We start from the raw sequence: 14,293 nt of genomic DNA, 5'->3' as shown, positions 1-14,293 counted from the left end.
TGTACCAGCCAGCCACAGGCACTGTAACAGCGAGCCAGCCAGGCACCCACCGGCCCTGTACCAGCCAGCCACCCACCCACAGGCCCTGTACCAGCCAGCCACAGGCACTGTACCAGCCAGCCACCCACAGGCCCTGTACCAGCCAGCCACCAACAGCCCTTGTGCCAGCCACCCACCCACCACAGGGTGCCAGCCAGACACCCACCACTGGGAGCCAGCCACCCACCACAGGGTGCCAGACAGCCAGCCACCCACCACAGGGTGCCAGCATGCCAGCCATTAAGCAGTAAACAAAAATTAACATGTTCAGTATCGGATTTGTGTCAAAAATTGTCTTTATTTTCCAAAACTTTAAATGTACAAAGTATCGGCCCATAACGGCCGATACCGATACGTTGTGACCAAAATATCGGCCGATACCGATATGTTGTGACCAAAATATCGGTATCGGTATTGGCCCTGAAAAAAACAAATCGGTCTATCCCTAATACGGATCCCTTAGGATTTGTTCACACCAGGTCACAGGTGTACAGAGAAGCAGGCTCAATGCAAGAACAAATAGAAAATATTGTTTTCTATGTGCCCTGTTCAAACTATACATGTGTTGGTGGTTTGCATTGTGTAAAAATGCAGCATGTCTTCATTTATATGCAGTGCAATCCAACTCAGCGCAAGCCATTTGGGTGCACAGAGTTAACTGAAACGCCATAATTTGACATTTCAAACAAGTTAAGCAAAGTAAAAATAAAGAGTGTGATGTCTTGTAACAACACATAGCTGGGCCTTTACAACACACCACAGCACGCACAGGTTATACAGAGCATAACACGTGTGGCTAGTGTGAACGAGGCATTGCCCTCCATGTTATAAAAAATAAGAAAGGAGGGGGTGTTTGTAGTCCTGTCCACGGGTGAGAAGTCAGGGCTCTGTGCAAACCACCAAACTCTCTCCTTTTGTTGAGACACTGCTGCAACAAAAGGGAGAGAAGGTGCATTTACAAAAGTGGGTCTTACACCGCATTCACATTGATCCGACTTGTCAGGTGACTTGTCAGCCTGACAAGTCGCGGTCCTCACGCTCCCATTATGCGGTACAGGAGCCATTCTAATAGGAGCAACACAAGTCGCTCCGACTTAGAAAAAGGGTCCTGTACTACTTCGAGGCGACCTGGAGGCGACTTGCATAGACATTCATTTTATGAAGTCCGTGCAAGTCACGCCGAAGTCGCGCTGCATGCGACTTCACAGGTCGCCCCCTAAGTTGGAGCGACCTAGTGTGAACGGACCCTTACAGATGGAGAGCTCCTGTTCCTGTGATGCTCGGGGGTGCACCCAATAAGCACTGTGTCCTCGATCCTGGCCACCATAAAAGGTGAACTCACTGTACTCTTTTAGTATGAGCCTAATGCATTTAACACCAAAACCACTGAGCAATAATAAAGTAACAAATGATTAAGCCAAATAGGTTTGTTACACCTGAATGCCAGCTGGAGAGTATAGTTGCACGATATACATTTTATGAGTTTTTATTAGTGCTATAAAAACAATGCTGAAGTGCAATAAAAACTTGCACAAAAGTTGTTAACTATCTATATTTGTCATGCCAGGTCTGACAAAGAATGTTAAAAATATACAGGGGTGCATGGATCCAATAGAAAAAAATATGTGCACAAAATTCACCAGGTATATTGATAGATTTTATCTCCAGTTGTTTATAACATTTTTTAGACCAAACTTTCTAACAAAAGGGCCAGTTTACTGTTCTTCAGACTTTAGGGGGGATCAAACAGTGGCCAATAAGAGTAGAAAATGTCCTGGCGTCAGTGGTAGTAAACTATGCCCTATCTTTAGTATTAGGGAAGGAATAGTGCCCCATCATTTTTGTCAGTGTGTGGAATAGTGCCCCATTGTTGGAGTCAGAGGGAGCAATATTGCCCCAAGGGCCAGATAAGGGCAAGCAAAGGGCCACATCTGTCCCCTGGGCCCCAGTTTGGAGACACTGCTTTGGAAGATAAATCGGGGTTGATTTACTAAAAGCAAATGAACTGCGCATTCTGCAAGTGTACTTGCAATCATTTTCCCAAGAGCTTAGAGAATGTTAATCATACAAAAAACGTGATGCGCCAGAAATACACAAATAATAAGAGTGATAATAATATATAAATGATTATAAGAAAATCCAGTCCATAAAACACACAGTAGTGCTCGTGCTCAGATCCAATATTATATATATATATATATATATATATATATATATATATATATAGTGTCCCAGTGTTCAGAGAAAAATTATTATAATCCTGTGGTGACCAATAACACAAATTGTGAACACCGATACGTGAATCCCTCCACCAGATGGATTAGCCTCTCACCTTCCCGCAAGACCCAAACGGGCCAGCAATCGCATATATCAAAGATTATAGGACTCCAGGAAAGGGCCTCCCTGCTTGTCACCTCCGGGAATCACGAGAGACATAAATGGGGAAAAGATATGGCAAAATCTAGTGCTCTCTGCTTAGTAATTCAAATGGGCTTTATTAAAGAAAATGCATTCAACTCACATTTACAAGGCACTCAGCCGTGCCTGCTGTAATGGCAAGATCGTGGTAAGTACACCGGAGAGAAGGTCTGCGTTGGCGACGCACGCTCCGCCCCCCCCCTATACGCGTTACGTCGAGCGTGATGCTCCTCTGACTTCCTCGGTAGGGGTGGCTTGTGCGTGTCAAGCCTCGCTTTAAGTACGTAAGCTCTGAGATGGATTGGCCAGCGGATCTCTGTACCTCCCCTTGCTCCTAGCGCTATACGGGACACCGGAACCTCCGAACCAGGCAAATATTCGGCGGTGTCACTGGCTAGTGTTGCTAGTGGGGCAATTTTTTTTCCAATGCATGGGCAATAATTAGTTATTTCATACTGCGGAGATCGCGTGGCGACGCTAACCTCTCTCGGGTTTACAATACATACGCTAAAAATATATTATCTTAAAGCGGAGTTCCGGGCACAGATGTCATTTTTTGATGAACATACCCCCGGCACAGTCAGGGCTAGCACATTCCACAATGGCTAGCCTCTGATCTGTCCCGGTTCGCACTTACCTTTTAGAAGAAATACTTACTTAGAAAATTTCTTCCACAGCGTTTCCATCTCTCTTGTGGGCAGCTGAAGCCGGCGCGGTCCTCTTCTGCGTCTTCTTCCGCGTCTTCTTCTCCCAGAATGCGCCGCACCGGCCCCTCTCGTCACTTCCGGCGCGGCGCCGCATTCCTAAATAGCTTCTGGGAAGCTGTTTAGCAGGGGAATGCGGCGTCGCCCGGAAGTGACGAGCGGGGCCGGTGCGGCGCATTGATTCCTGGGAGCGATGACGTTTAGCTCCCAGGAATCATCGCAGCGCAGGAAGTGACGGGGTGAGCCGCGGCTCCGAGGGAGGAAGCAGTCAGAGGTGAGTATTTACGATCTTCAATAAAAAGGTGAGTAAACAAAAAAAAATAAAAATAACTATCCAATTCCTTTTCAGGTCAGGTCTACCTAGCGGAGGGGCACAAAAAAAAAAATTGTTTTTGTGCCCGGAACTCCGCTTTAAAATCTTGTTCCATAAAATGCCAAACAGTCATATAAAAACACATATATAAAAACCAAAAGGCGTGGCTATGGGGGCAAGATTTGCCCCCAGTGTAGCCAATTTATTCATGGCCCAATGGGAAGCAGAGGAGACGCAGACCTTCTCTCCGGTGTACTTACCACGATCTTGCCATTACAGCAGGCACGGCTGAGTGCCTTGTAAATGTGAGTTGAATGCATTTTCTTTAATAAAGCCCATTTGAATTACTAAGCAGAGAGCACTAGATTTTGCCATATCTTTTCCCCATTTATGTCTCGTGATTCCCGGAGGTAACAAGCAGGGAGGCCCTTTCCTGGAGTCCTATAATCTTTGATATATGCGATTGCTGGCCCGTTTGGGTCTTGCAGGAAGGTGAGAGGCTAATCCATCTGGTGGAGGGATTCACGTATCGGTGTTCACAATTTGTGTTATTGGTCACCACAGGATTATAATAATTTTTCTCTGAACACTGGGACACTATATATATATAATATTGGATCTGAGCACGAGCACTACTGTGTGTTTTATGAACTGGATTTTCTTATAATCATTTATATATTATTATCACTCTTATTATTTGTGTATTTCTGGCGCATCACGTTTTTTGTATGATTATCAGTTTATTGTGATTTGTGAACACGATTGGTGTATGCTGACGGATATTTTCTATTTTTACACGCTGATGTTTCACATTTATGCACTTTATTCACGCACAGTGATTTTGTGTTGAGTTTACATCACTTATTTGGTTTGCGCTGATAGTTTCTGTTATAATAAAGCTTAGAGAATGTGGTGAAGCTCTGCAAATTTCAATCATCCAATCACGTGCAAGCATAAATGCTGTTTATTATCTTCTATCCACCTACTTAACCACTTTACCACCGGAGGATTTTGCTGTCTTACGTCCAGGCGCACTGTGCGACTTTAACTGACAATTGCACGGTCGTGCGACGCCGTACCCAAACAGAGCTTTCTTTTGGTGGTATTTGATCCTCTGTGCGATTTTTACTTTTTGCGCTATAAACAAAAAAAGAGCGTACATTTTGAAAAAATAACAATATTTTTCACATTTTTTTATATGAAATTCCCCCCAAAAAAATGTAAAAATCAAAATTTTTTTACATTTTTGGCCAATTTGTTTTCTGCTACCTATGCTTGGTAAAAAAATCACAATAAGCGTATTTTGATTGGTTTGCGCAAAAGTTATTGCGTTTACTAAGGGAAAGATTTCTGTCATTTTTGGTGTTTTTTTTTTTAACGAGTAATGGCGGCGATCTGTGATTTTTTTTGCGGGACTGCGACATTGCGGTGTACAGATCGGACCCTTGACTGACATTTTTGACACTTTTGGGGGTACCAGTGACATTTCTACAGTAATCAGTGCTATACATATGCACTGTTACTGTAAAAATGACACTGGCAGGGAAGGGGTTAATTTTATTGGAGAGGGAGGGGTTCATGTATGCCTGGTGCTTACTAACGTGTGTGGGGGGAGGTGACTGAGTGACACAGGGACAGATCGCAGGTTCAGCTATGCTGAACCCTGCAATCTGTCACTGTCTGTCACTTAGGAGATCCGCCCGCTTTGTTTACACAAGCGGGCGGATCTCCAAACTTGAATCCCCGACGATCGGGGAAGAGCGGTGGTGATCACTGCTGCTCCTCCCCTAGCCCGACTCCCGCTGTGACTGAATACAGTGTGCCGCCCACAAGGGGAGGAGTCCAGCGGCGTAGGTCTACATCGCTGGACGGGAACTAACCACTTTGCCGCAGTAGAGCTCCAGTGAGCGGTCGGCAAGTGGTTAAGCATTCTTTACAAAGTGAAGCTTTACCGTGTTCACTAAACTCTGGGGGAAAATGAGTGCAACTGCACCTGAAAAGCGTGCAGTCTATTTGCCTTCAGTAAATCAACTCCAAAATCTTTCACATTCCACATATACGCTTTTGTTGGCATTATGGGACTGGTTTACTACATTTTCAGTATATAACCCATCCACATATCAAACACTGATATGTACATCCTGTTAGGATGAAGAGTGCTGCATTTATATCGCTTGTGCAGATGCAGGAATCTGTGAGTTCTTTTCTTTCAGCCCACTGGTTGACAATTGCTGAGAATTGCGCGGTCATGCGACACTGTACCCAAATAAAACTGATGTCATTTTTCCCACAAATACAGCTTTCTTTTGGTGGTATTTGATCAACACTGCGTTTTTTTATTTTTTGCACTATAAACAAAAAAAGAATATTTATTACTTTCTGCTATAAAACATATCCAATTTAAAGAAAATGTAAAAATCTGATTCTTCATCAATTTAGGCAAATATGTATTCTGCTACATATTTTTGGTAAAAAAAATTCCAATAGGCACATATTGATTCGTTTATGCAAACGTTATAGCGTCTACAAACTATGGTATATGATTATGATTTTTTTTTAAACTAAGTAATGGTGGCTATCAGCAACTTATAGCGGAACTGCGATATTGCAGTGGACAATCGGCAAATAACTGACACTTTTGACACTTTACGGAAACCATTGACTCTAATATAGTGATCAGTGCTAAAAGTTTGCACTGTTACTGTACTAATGACACTGGCTGGGTAAGGGTTAAACTTCTAGAGTGATCAAAGTGTTAACTGTGTGCCTAGCCAGTGTTTTTCTGTACTGTGTTAGAGATTTTGCTTTGCAGGTACACAAAATCCACTACTTCCCCCCTGTCAGAAGGGAGATTTGCCTTGTTTACATAGGCAGATCTCAGTTCTGTGTGATTTACTGACGATCAGCAGGTGCCGGACGACATCCAGTCCCCGGCATCCACAGATTGGCTTTTATTGTGATTAAGAACAGGAAAAGCAGCCCACCGGCAGCGCACGCATACCCCCTGCAGGCGGAAGTGCAGGATCACATACGGTATGTATACGTGATCCTGCACAGGAGAGCCATCCTGTAGCAGTAAATACATTTCTCAGCCCTCAAGAGTTTTTTTATCTTTCAATCTTTTTATTTATAGTTTTGTAAAAAGAATTTCGACAGTACAGTAGTAATATAACAGAACAGGATATAGAAATGTGGATCGTTTCATTACACAACAATCATGATTTAGAAAATTTGGTTTAGACATAAGGCCCAAAGTAGCATTCAAGAATGGCAAACAATTATGAAATCTAACTGGATGGCAAAGAAGAACATACTTCCCCTACCTACTTCTATCCTACTCCTATTACTCTGAATGATCTTGAAGTTTATAAACTTACTTTGTGAGGATCCCCACATTTATTTCCTTGAATTCTGTGACAGGTATTCACTATGCCCTGCAAGTAGGCACTGATGTGTCCTACATTTCATAGAGCCTTCCCTCTGAACTACAGAGGTGCTGAGAGGGGGAGTTTCAAGAGGCAGAATCAGTACATGAATCACTGCTAGAAGGGAGCAAGGCACCATGGGATATGTAGTCCTTATACATTTAAAGTAAATATCAGAGGAGAAGCTACAAATAATGCAGGGAATCCAGGAAGTTGTGGACAGAGATGACAGACAGGCAACACTCACAAAGGTTTTTTGTATTTTTTGTATTGCTTTTAGAATGCTGATGGTATAAAATAAAAGTGTATGCTGTGACCATAGTATGGGTTTCTCTTTTTTTCCCCATTCATACTTACCTAGGTGGATGCAGCATCTCTCTGTAAGCAGAGAGCTGCTGACTGTCAGTCAGCAATCTCTGCTCTCCCCCCTCCTCACTCATTGGAGCTCTGGGCTGTGAAGGGGGCGGAGTGTCTGGCTCAGGCTCTCAGCGGCTTGCTGAGAGGCTGAGCCGGGTGTCGGTCCAGGCACCTGGCGGATCCGGACTTCCATTGTCAGTCAGCAATCTCTGCTCTCCCCACTCCTCACTCATTGGAGCTCTGGGCTGTGAAGGGGGCGGAGTGTCTGGCTCAGGCTCTCAGCGGCTTGCTGAGAGGCTGAGCCGGGAGTCGGTCCAGGCACCTGGCGGATCCGGACTTCCATTGTCATGATGACGCGGTGCCTGGGCCGACTTCTGTGGCGTCCACAGAGAGTGGACTTAAAGCGGTTGTAAACCCTATGAAAAAAATAAATAAAAAAAAAAAACCTGCAAGACAAAGGCATAATGAGCTAGTATGCATCGCATACTAGCCCATTATGTTTAACTTACCTTAAAACGAAGCCCCGACACGGACCCCCGGACATCGATGCGGGCGCTGCCATGATCCCTCGTCGTCTCTTCCGGGTTCGGCGGCTCCGGCGCGCTGATTGGCCGGAAGAGACGGCTCCAGCGCGCTGATTGGCCGGAGCCGCGATGACGTCACTCCCGCGCATGCGCGCGGGAGTGATTTTTCCGGCAAGCTCCAGGCAAGTTAATTGAATGGCCCCCCGGACCTTCAGAGCGCATGCGCCGCTCGCGCGAGCGGCTGCATGCACTGTAAATATCTCCTAAACCGTGCCGGTTTAGGAGATATTATTTGTACCTACAGGTAAGCCTTATTATAGGCTTACCTGTAGGTAAAAGTGAAAAAAGCGGGATACAACCGCTTTAAGACCGCTCTCTGCTGAAAACGGGTCACAGGAGTGCCGAAACAAACTGCACTCCTATGATCCATAGGAGATGTACAGCCAAACAAGCTTTGGCTTTACATCCGCTTTAAAGCAGAACTAAACCCTTCTATCCTTTACAACCCACTGCCTTAGCCTCTGCTTGATCTGCACTTGCAATAGTGCCACACATGTTAGTTGAGAGCACAAGCAACTGTGACAAATATCATCCATGTGCATAGATAAATCAAATATCATCCACAGCCTTCCTTGAATGTAACTGTTTCGGGAAACATTAAAATGAATGGATTTAATTCCGCTTTACCATGATCTTCCTAAGTTTTTAAAGAGAACACCTGCCAAAATAAAAATGACTTTTTGGTAAAAAAAAAAAAAAAAAGCTTCAAGGTGCCATGGACCACAAGCCTCGCACGTTTTACAGCTGAACTACGGGCACAAAAACATTTAATTATATTACTCAATAGCCACAAAGGATATAAACCCACCTTGTGTGCACTAACTGTCTTTACAAACCCAGTTTTTACTTTGTAAAATGTGTGATTTGTGCAGAGAACAGAGCTGTAAGACGGACACAGAAGCTTGACCCATTACAGGCTGTCTGCAGAAGACTACAGAAGGGGGCAGTAAAAGACCGGTTAGTATGCACATTAAAGAGAGCAGAAGTGACTGGTCTTTATTACAGGAAGCTCCGGTACAAAGGCAATGTTTCACATTGGATTACTACATAGATCTGAAAGAAATACACAAAGCACACCAACATTCAAGTAATATGCATACCTCTCGGAGACAACATCTGCTGATCTTGAAGTTTAGCTTTGAAGTCAAATGACTTATCATTATGCCGGCCATACACAACACATAACAATAAACACATGACTAATACAGTTTCAATTATTTCAAACCATATTTCACTTGAAAGTCATCCTTCAGAACAAAAATAATTTCCACCTGGACCAATTATTCATATACAAAAAAAAAAAAGGATTATCTTTTTGACTGAAACAAATGCAAGGTGAAGCTTATTTTCTAAAATAAGATTCTTTTAAGTCTAGAGGTGTTCGTATAATGACCCCATAAACCATACCACAAATGTATCGGGTACAACATACCTCGGTGTCGCAGTCCCTACCTGATCACACAGAACACTGCTGCAATTGAACTCTTAAGGCAATGTTGTCTTGCAGGATCAACCCACGGAAAAGTGAGAAATCTGAAAAACCAGCTTTACATACACACCATCAGAAGACTTGGTGATGCATGCAAAGCAAAGAAAACAGACCGAAGCACCAGTTCCACAGGTTTGTACAATGGCAAGGCATGTGTCAGCCACCCTGGAGTGCTTTACTACAAACCTACACATGATGATGGAGTACAGATTATTGCCCAATACGGGACGTATGGGATTAGTTTATGTGATCTTTATCCCTGATGGGCCGCCAGACGCTTCACCATCAATTGTTAATGTGCTTAAGACTATAGGATTTTGGCAGTGAAAGTGTTAAACAGTTATTAATTGATGGAATGCCTGAGTGCACCTGTGTCACAAGGTCACCGAATATGAGGGCTGCCCATTACTGGGAGGGGCCTGCCCATTACTGGGAGGGGCTGCTTCTTCCCGCAGTAACTTACTGCGCACCATACAAGACTCCACACTACAAGATAACAGACGTCAGGGGCATCTACATAGAGATCAATGCTGGAGGGGGGGATCACTGGAGCCATCAAGATTGCTAAGATACAGAAATGGATGGTAGATCGCTATCATGTACAATACGAATAGACATTGATGGGAAATCTCTGTAAATATAAATGTATAGAGATATAAATAGATGATAGATATGTAAAGAGATAACAGATCTATATAGATATAAATCAAATGATATCTAAATACATGATAGATCTGTACAGATACAGATATAAGATATCCAAATAGATGACAGATCTGTATAGATATGTAAAGAGATAACAGATCTATATAGATATAAATATAATGATATCTAAATACATGATAGATCTGTACAGATACAGATATAAAGATATCCAAATAGATGACAGATCTGTATAGATATAATCTATGGATATATAAATAGGTGATTGATCTGCGTTGGTATAAAACTACAAATATAGAAATGGATGTTAGATGTGTATAGATATACAACTATACACACACACATATATATATATATTTATAGAGAGAGAGAGAGATTATAGCTGTGTATAGGTATAAATCTGCAGATATATAAACATAGATCTGTATCATGATCAATGCATACAGAAATATATGTAAGATCTGTCTAAGGATACATCTATACCATATAAATGGATGCTGGATCTGTCTAGGTATAGATCTGTATAGATATAAAACCTTCCATAATGTATAGCTGTATACATAGATGACACATAATATAAAGGAGGGGAGGGCTGATCTCCAGCCATGGGCCAGCAGTGAGTGTGATGGATGTAGATGATGGTGTGTGTGGCTGATGAGTGACATAGGTGACCTCATACAGTGACACTGCATCATCAGCCCCCCCATACTGACTGTCCAGGGAATGAGGGGTGTCAAGGTGAATGTAGCGATCATGCTGACACATGTAGATAGGACCCCGATCCCCCGCCCCTTTTACATTCCATAGCCCCCCCCCTCTCCCAATGGCCCCCCCTGTGCTCACCCATTGCAGAGAGGGGCTCCCAGGCGGCCGATCCTCAGTCTTGTCAGGCAGGACGGGAGGGGGAAGGCGGCAGACGGTCACCTAACAGCCCGGGCTCTTCTCCAGCAGCCCCCTCCTTAGGCAGAGGAGACCCCCAGCCTCTGATCCCATCCTCCCCATGGGGTCCCCCCTCCCCGCTGTGTCCTCGGAGCGCTCAGGACATGGACTGTGTGCGATAAACAAAGAGCCGGTTCTGTAGGGCGCTGTATGAATGAGAGCGGCGGAGCCAGCAATGTCTTGTGTGGTGGAGATGGCTCCTGAGTGCGGCTCTTCCCTCCCCTCCTTCCTGTACAGCTATGTAGATATCAACGGATCGTTACACCGTGTCCGCTCCTCCATCAGCCGTGTGTGGAGCATCCTTCTTCTTTTTTCCTGATCACAGCACTCAGCCTCTCCATCTCCGCCTCATCATGGATCCCCCCTCTGCTCCTGTCCCCCATTTCTCCCAGCGCCCTCCCTCTCCTCCACTCTCTGACTCCTCCTTCTCTCATGATAAGAAAAATCAAGTGGAATAATAAGAGGCAGCCAGGAGCGGTCCTCCCACACCATGGAGGAAAAACCAATCTGTGCCTGTCAGGGGATCCACTTCTACTACTAGACATTTCTGTGTCATTTACTAAGGTCAAAGGCTCCCTCCTCAACCTGGCAACAACATCCCAAATACAAGGCTCCTTCCACACCAATAACATCCCAAATACAAGGCTCCTTCCACACCAGCAACATCCCAAATACAAGGCTCCTTCCACACCAGCAACATCCCAAATACAAGGCTCCTTCCACACCAATAACATCCCAAATACAAGGCTCCTTCCATACCAGCAACATTTCAAATACAAGGCTCCTTCCACACCAATAACATCCCAAATACAAGGCTCCTTCCACACCAATAACATCCCAAATACAAGGCTCCTTCCACACCAGCAACATCCCAAATACAAGGCTCCTTCCATACCAACAACATCCCAAATACAAGGCTCCTTCCATACCAGCAACATCCCAAATACACGGCTCCTTCCATACCAGCAACATCCCAAATACACGGCTCCTTCCATACCAATAACATCCCAAATACACTGCTCCTTCCACACCAGCAACATCCCAAATACAAGGCTCCTTCCACACCAATAACATCCCAAATACAAGGCTCCTTCCACACCAGCAACATCCCAAATACAAGGCTCCTTCCACACCAGCAACATCCCAAATACAAGGCTCCTTCCACACCAATAACATCCCAAATACACGGCTCCTTCCACACCAATAACATCCCAAATACACGGCTCCTTCCATACCAGCAACATCCCAAATACACGGCTCCTTCCACACCAATAACATCCCAAATACAAGGCTCCTTCCATACCAGCAACATCCCAAATACAAGGCTCCTTCCACACCAATAACATTCCAAATACAAGGCTCCTTCCATACCAGCAACATCCCAAATACAAGGCTCCTTCCACACCAATAACATCCCAAATACAAGGCTCCTTCCACACCAATAACATCCCAAATACAAGGCTCCTTCCACACCAATAACATTCCAAATACAAGGCTCCTTCCACACCAACAACATCCCAAATACAAGGCTCCTTCCACACCAATAACATCCCAAATACAAGGCTCCTTCCACACCAATAACATCCCAAATACAAGGCTCCTTCCACACCAATAACATCCCAAATACAAGGCTCCTTCCACACCAATAACATTCCAAATACAAGGCTCCTTCCACACCAATAACATCCCAAATACAAGGCTCCTTCCACACCAATAACATTCCAAATACAAGGCTCCTTCCATACCAATAACATCCCAAATACAAGGCTCCTTCCACACCAATAACATCCCAAATACAAGGCTGCTTCCACACCAATAACATCCCAAATACAAGGCTGCTTCCACACCAATAACATTCCAAATACAAGGCTCCTTCCACACCAACAACATCCCAAATACACAGCTCCTTCCATACCAATAACATCCCAAATACACTGCTCCTTCCACACCAGCAACATCCCTAATACAAGGCTCCTTCCACACCAATAACATCCCTAATACAAGGCTCCTTCCACACCAATAACATCCCAAATACACGGCTCCTTCCATACCAGCAACATCCCAAATACAAGGCTCCTTCCATACCAATAACATCCCAAATACAAGGCTCCTTCCACACCAATAACATCCCAAATACAAGGCTCCTTCCACACCAGCAACATCCCAAATACAAGGCTCCTTCCATACCAATAACATCCCAAATACAAGGCTCCTTCCATACCAATAACATCCCAAATACAAGGCTCCTTCCATACCAATAACATCCCAAATACAAGGCTCCTTCCATACCAGCAACATCCCAAATACAAGGCTCCTTCCATACCAGCAACATCCCAAATACAAGGCTCCTTTCACACCAATAACATCCCTAATACAAGGCTCCTTCCACACCAATAACATCCCAAATACAAGGCTCCTTCCACACCAACAACATCCCAAATACAAGGCTCCTTCCACACCAATAACATCCCAAATACAAGGCTCCTTCCATACCAGCAACATCCCAAATACAAGGCTCCTTCCATACCAACAACATCCCAAATACAAGGCTCCTTCCATACCAACAACATCCCAAATACAAGGCTCCTTCCATACCAACAACATCCCAAATACAAGGCTCCTTCCACACCAACAACATCCCAAATACAAGGCTCCTTCCATACCAACAACATCCCAAATACAAGGCTCCTTCCATACCAGCAACATCCCAAATACAAGGCTCCTTCCATACCAACAACATCCCAAATACAAGGCTCCTTCCATACCAACAACATCCCAAATACAAGGCTCCTTCCACACCAACAACATCCCAAATACAAGGCTCCTTCCACACCAATAACATCCCAAATACAAGGTTCCTTCCACACCAATAACATCCCTAATACAAGGCTCCTTCCATACCAGCAACATCCCAAATACAAGGCTCCTTCCATACCAGCAACATGCCTAATACAAGGCTCCTTCCATACCAATAACATCCCAAATACAAGGCTCCTTCCATACCAGCACCATCCCAAATACAAGGCTCCTTCCACACCAGCACCATCCCAAATACAAGGCTCCTTCCATACCAATAACATCCCTAATACAAGGCTCCTTGCATAACAGCAACATCCCAAATACAAGGCTCCTTCCATACCAGCAACATCCCAAATACACGGCTCCTTCCATACCAATAACATCCCAAATACAAGGCTCCTTCCATACCAGCAACATCCCTAATACAAGGCTCCTTCCAAACCAATAACATCCCAAATACAAGGCTCCTTCCATACCAGCACCATCCCCAATACAAGGCTCCTTCCACACCAGCACCATCCCAAATACAAGGCTCCTTCCATACCAATAACATCCCAAATACA

General features: G+C 44.4%; 1 protein-coding gene across 1 annotated transcript in view; it reads right to left on the bottom strand.

Moving 5' to 3' along the window:
* MGAT3 (beta-1,4-mannosyl-glycoprotein 4-beta-N-acetylglucosaminyltransferase) overlaps nucleotides 1-11,024 on the bottom strand; it is a 143,777-nt gene extending 132,753 nt beyond the window's left edge. Inside the window, exon 1 of the mRNA XM_082265037.1 lies at nucleotides 10,836-11,024. The gene's annotated coding sequence lies outside the window, so the exon portion shown is untranslated. The remainder of the gene's footprint in view (nucleotides 1-10,835) is intronic.
* Between the last annotated feature and the right edge of the window lie 3,269 nt (nucleotides 11,025-14,293).

This window comes from Pelophylax lessonae, assembly GCF_965119305.1.
Source record: "Pelophylax lessonae genome assembly, chromosome: 8".
Classification (NCBI taxonomy): Eukaryota; Metazoa; Chordata; class Amphibia; order Anura; family Ranidae; genus Pelophylax; species Pelophylax lessonae.
The sequence above is the reverse complement of the archived record's forward strand: the minus strand, read 5'-3'. Positions and strand labels throughout refer to the sequence as shown.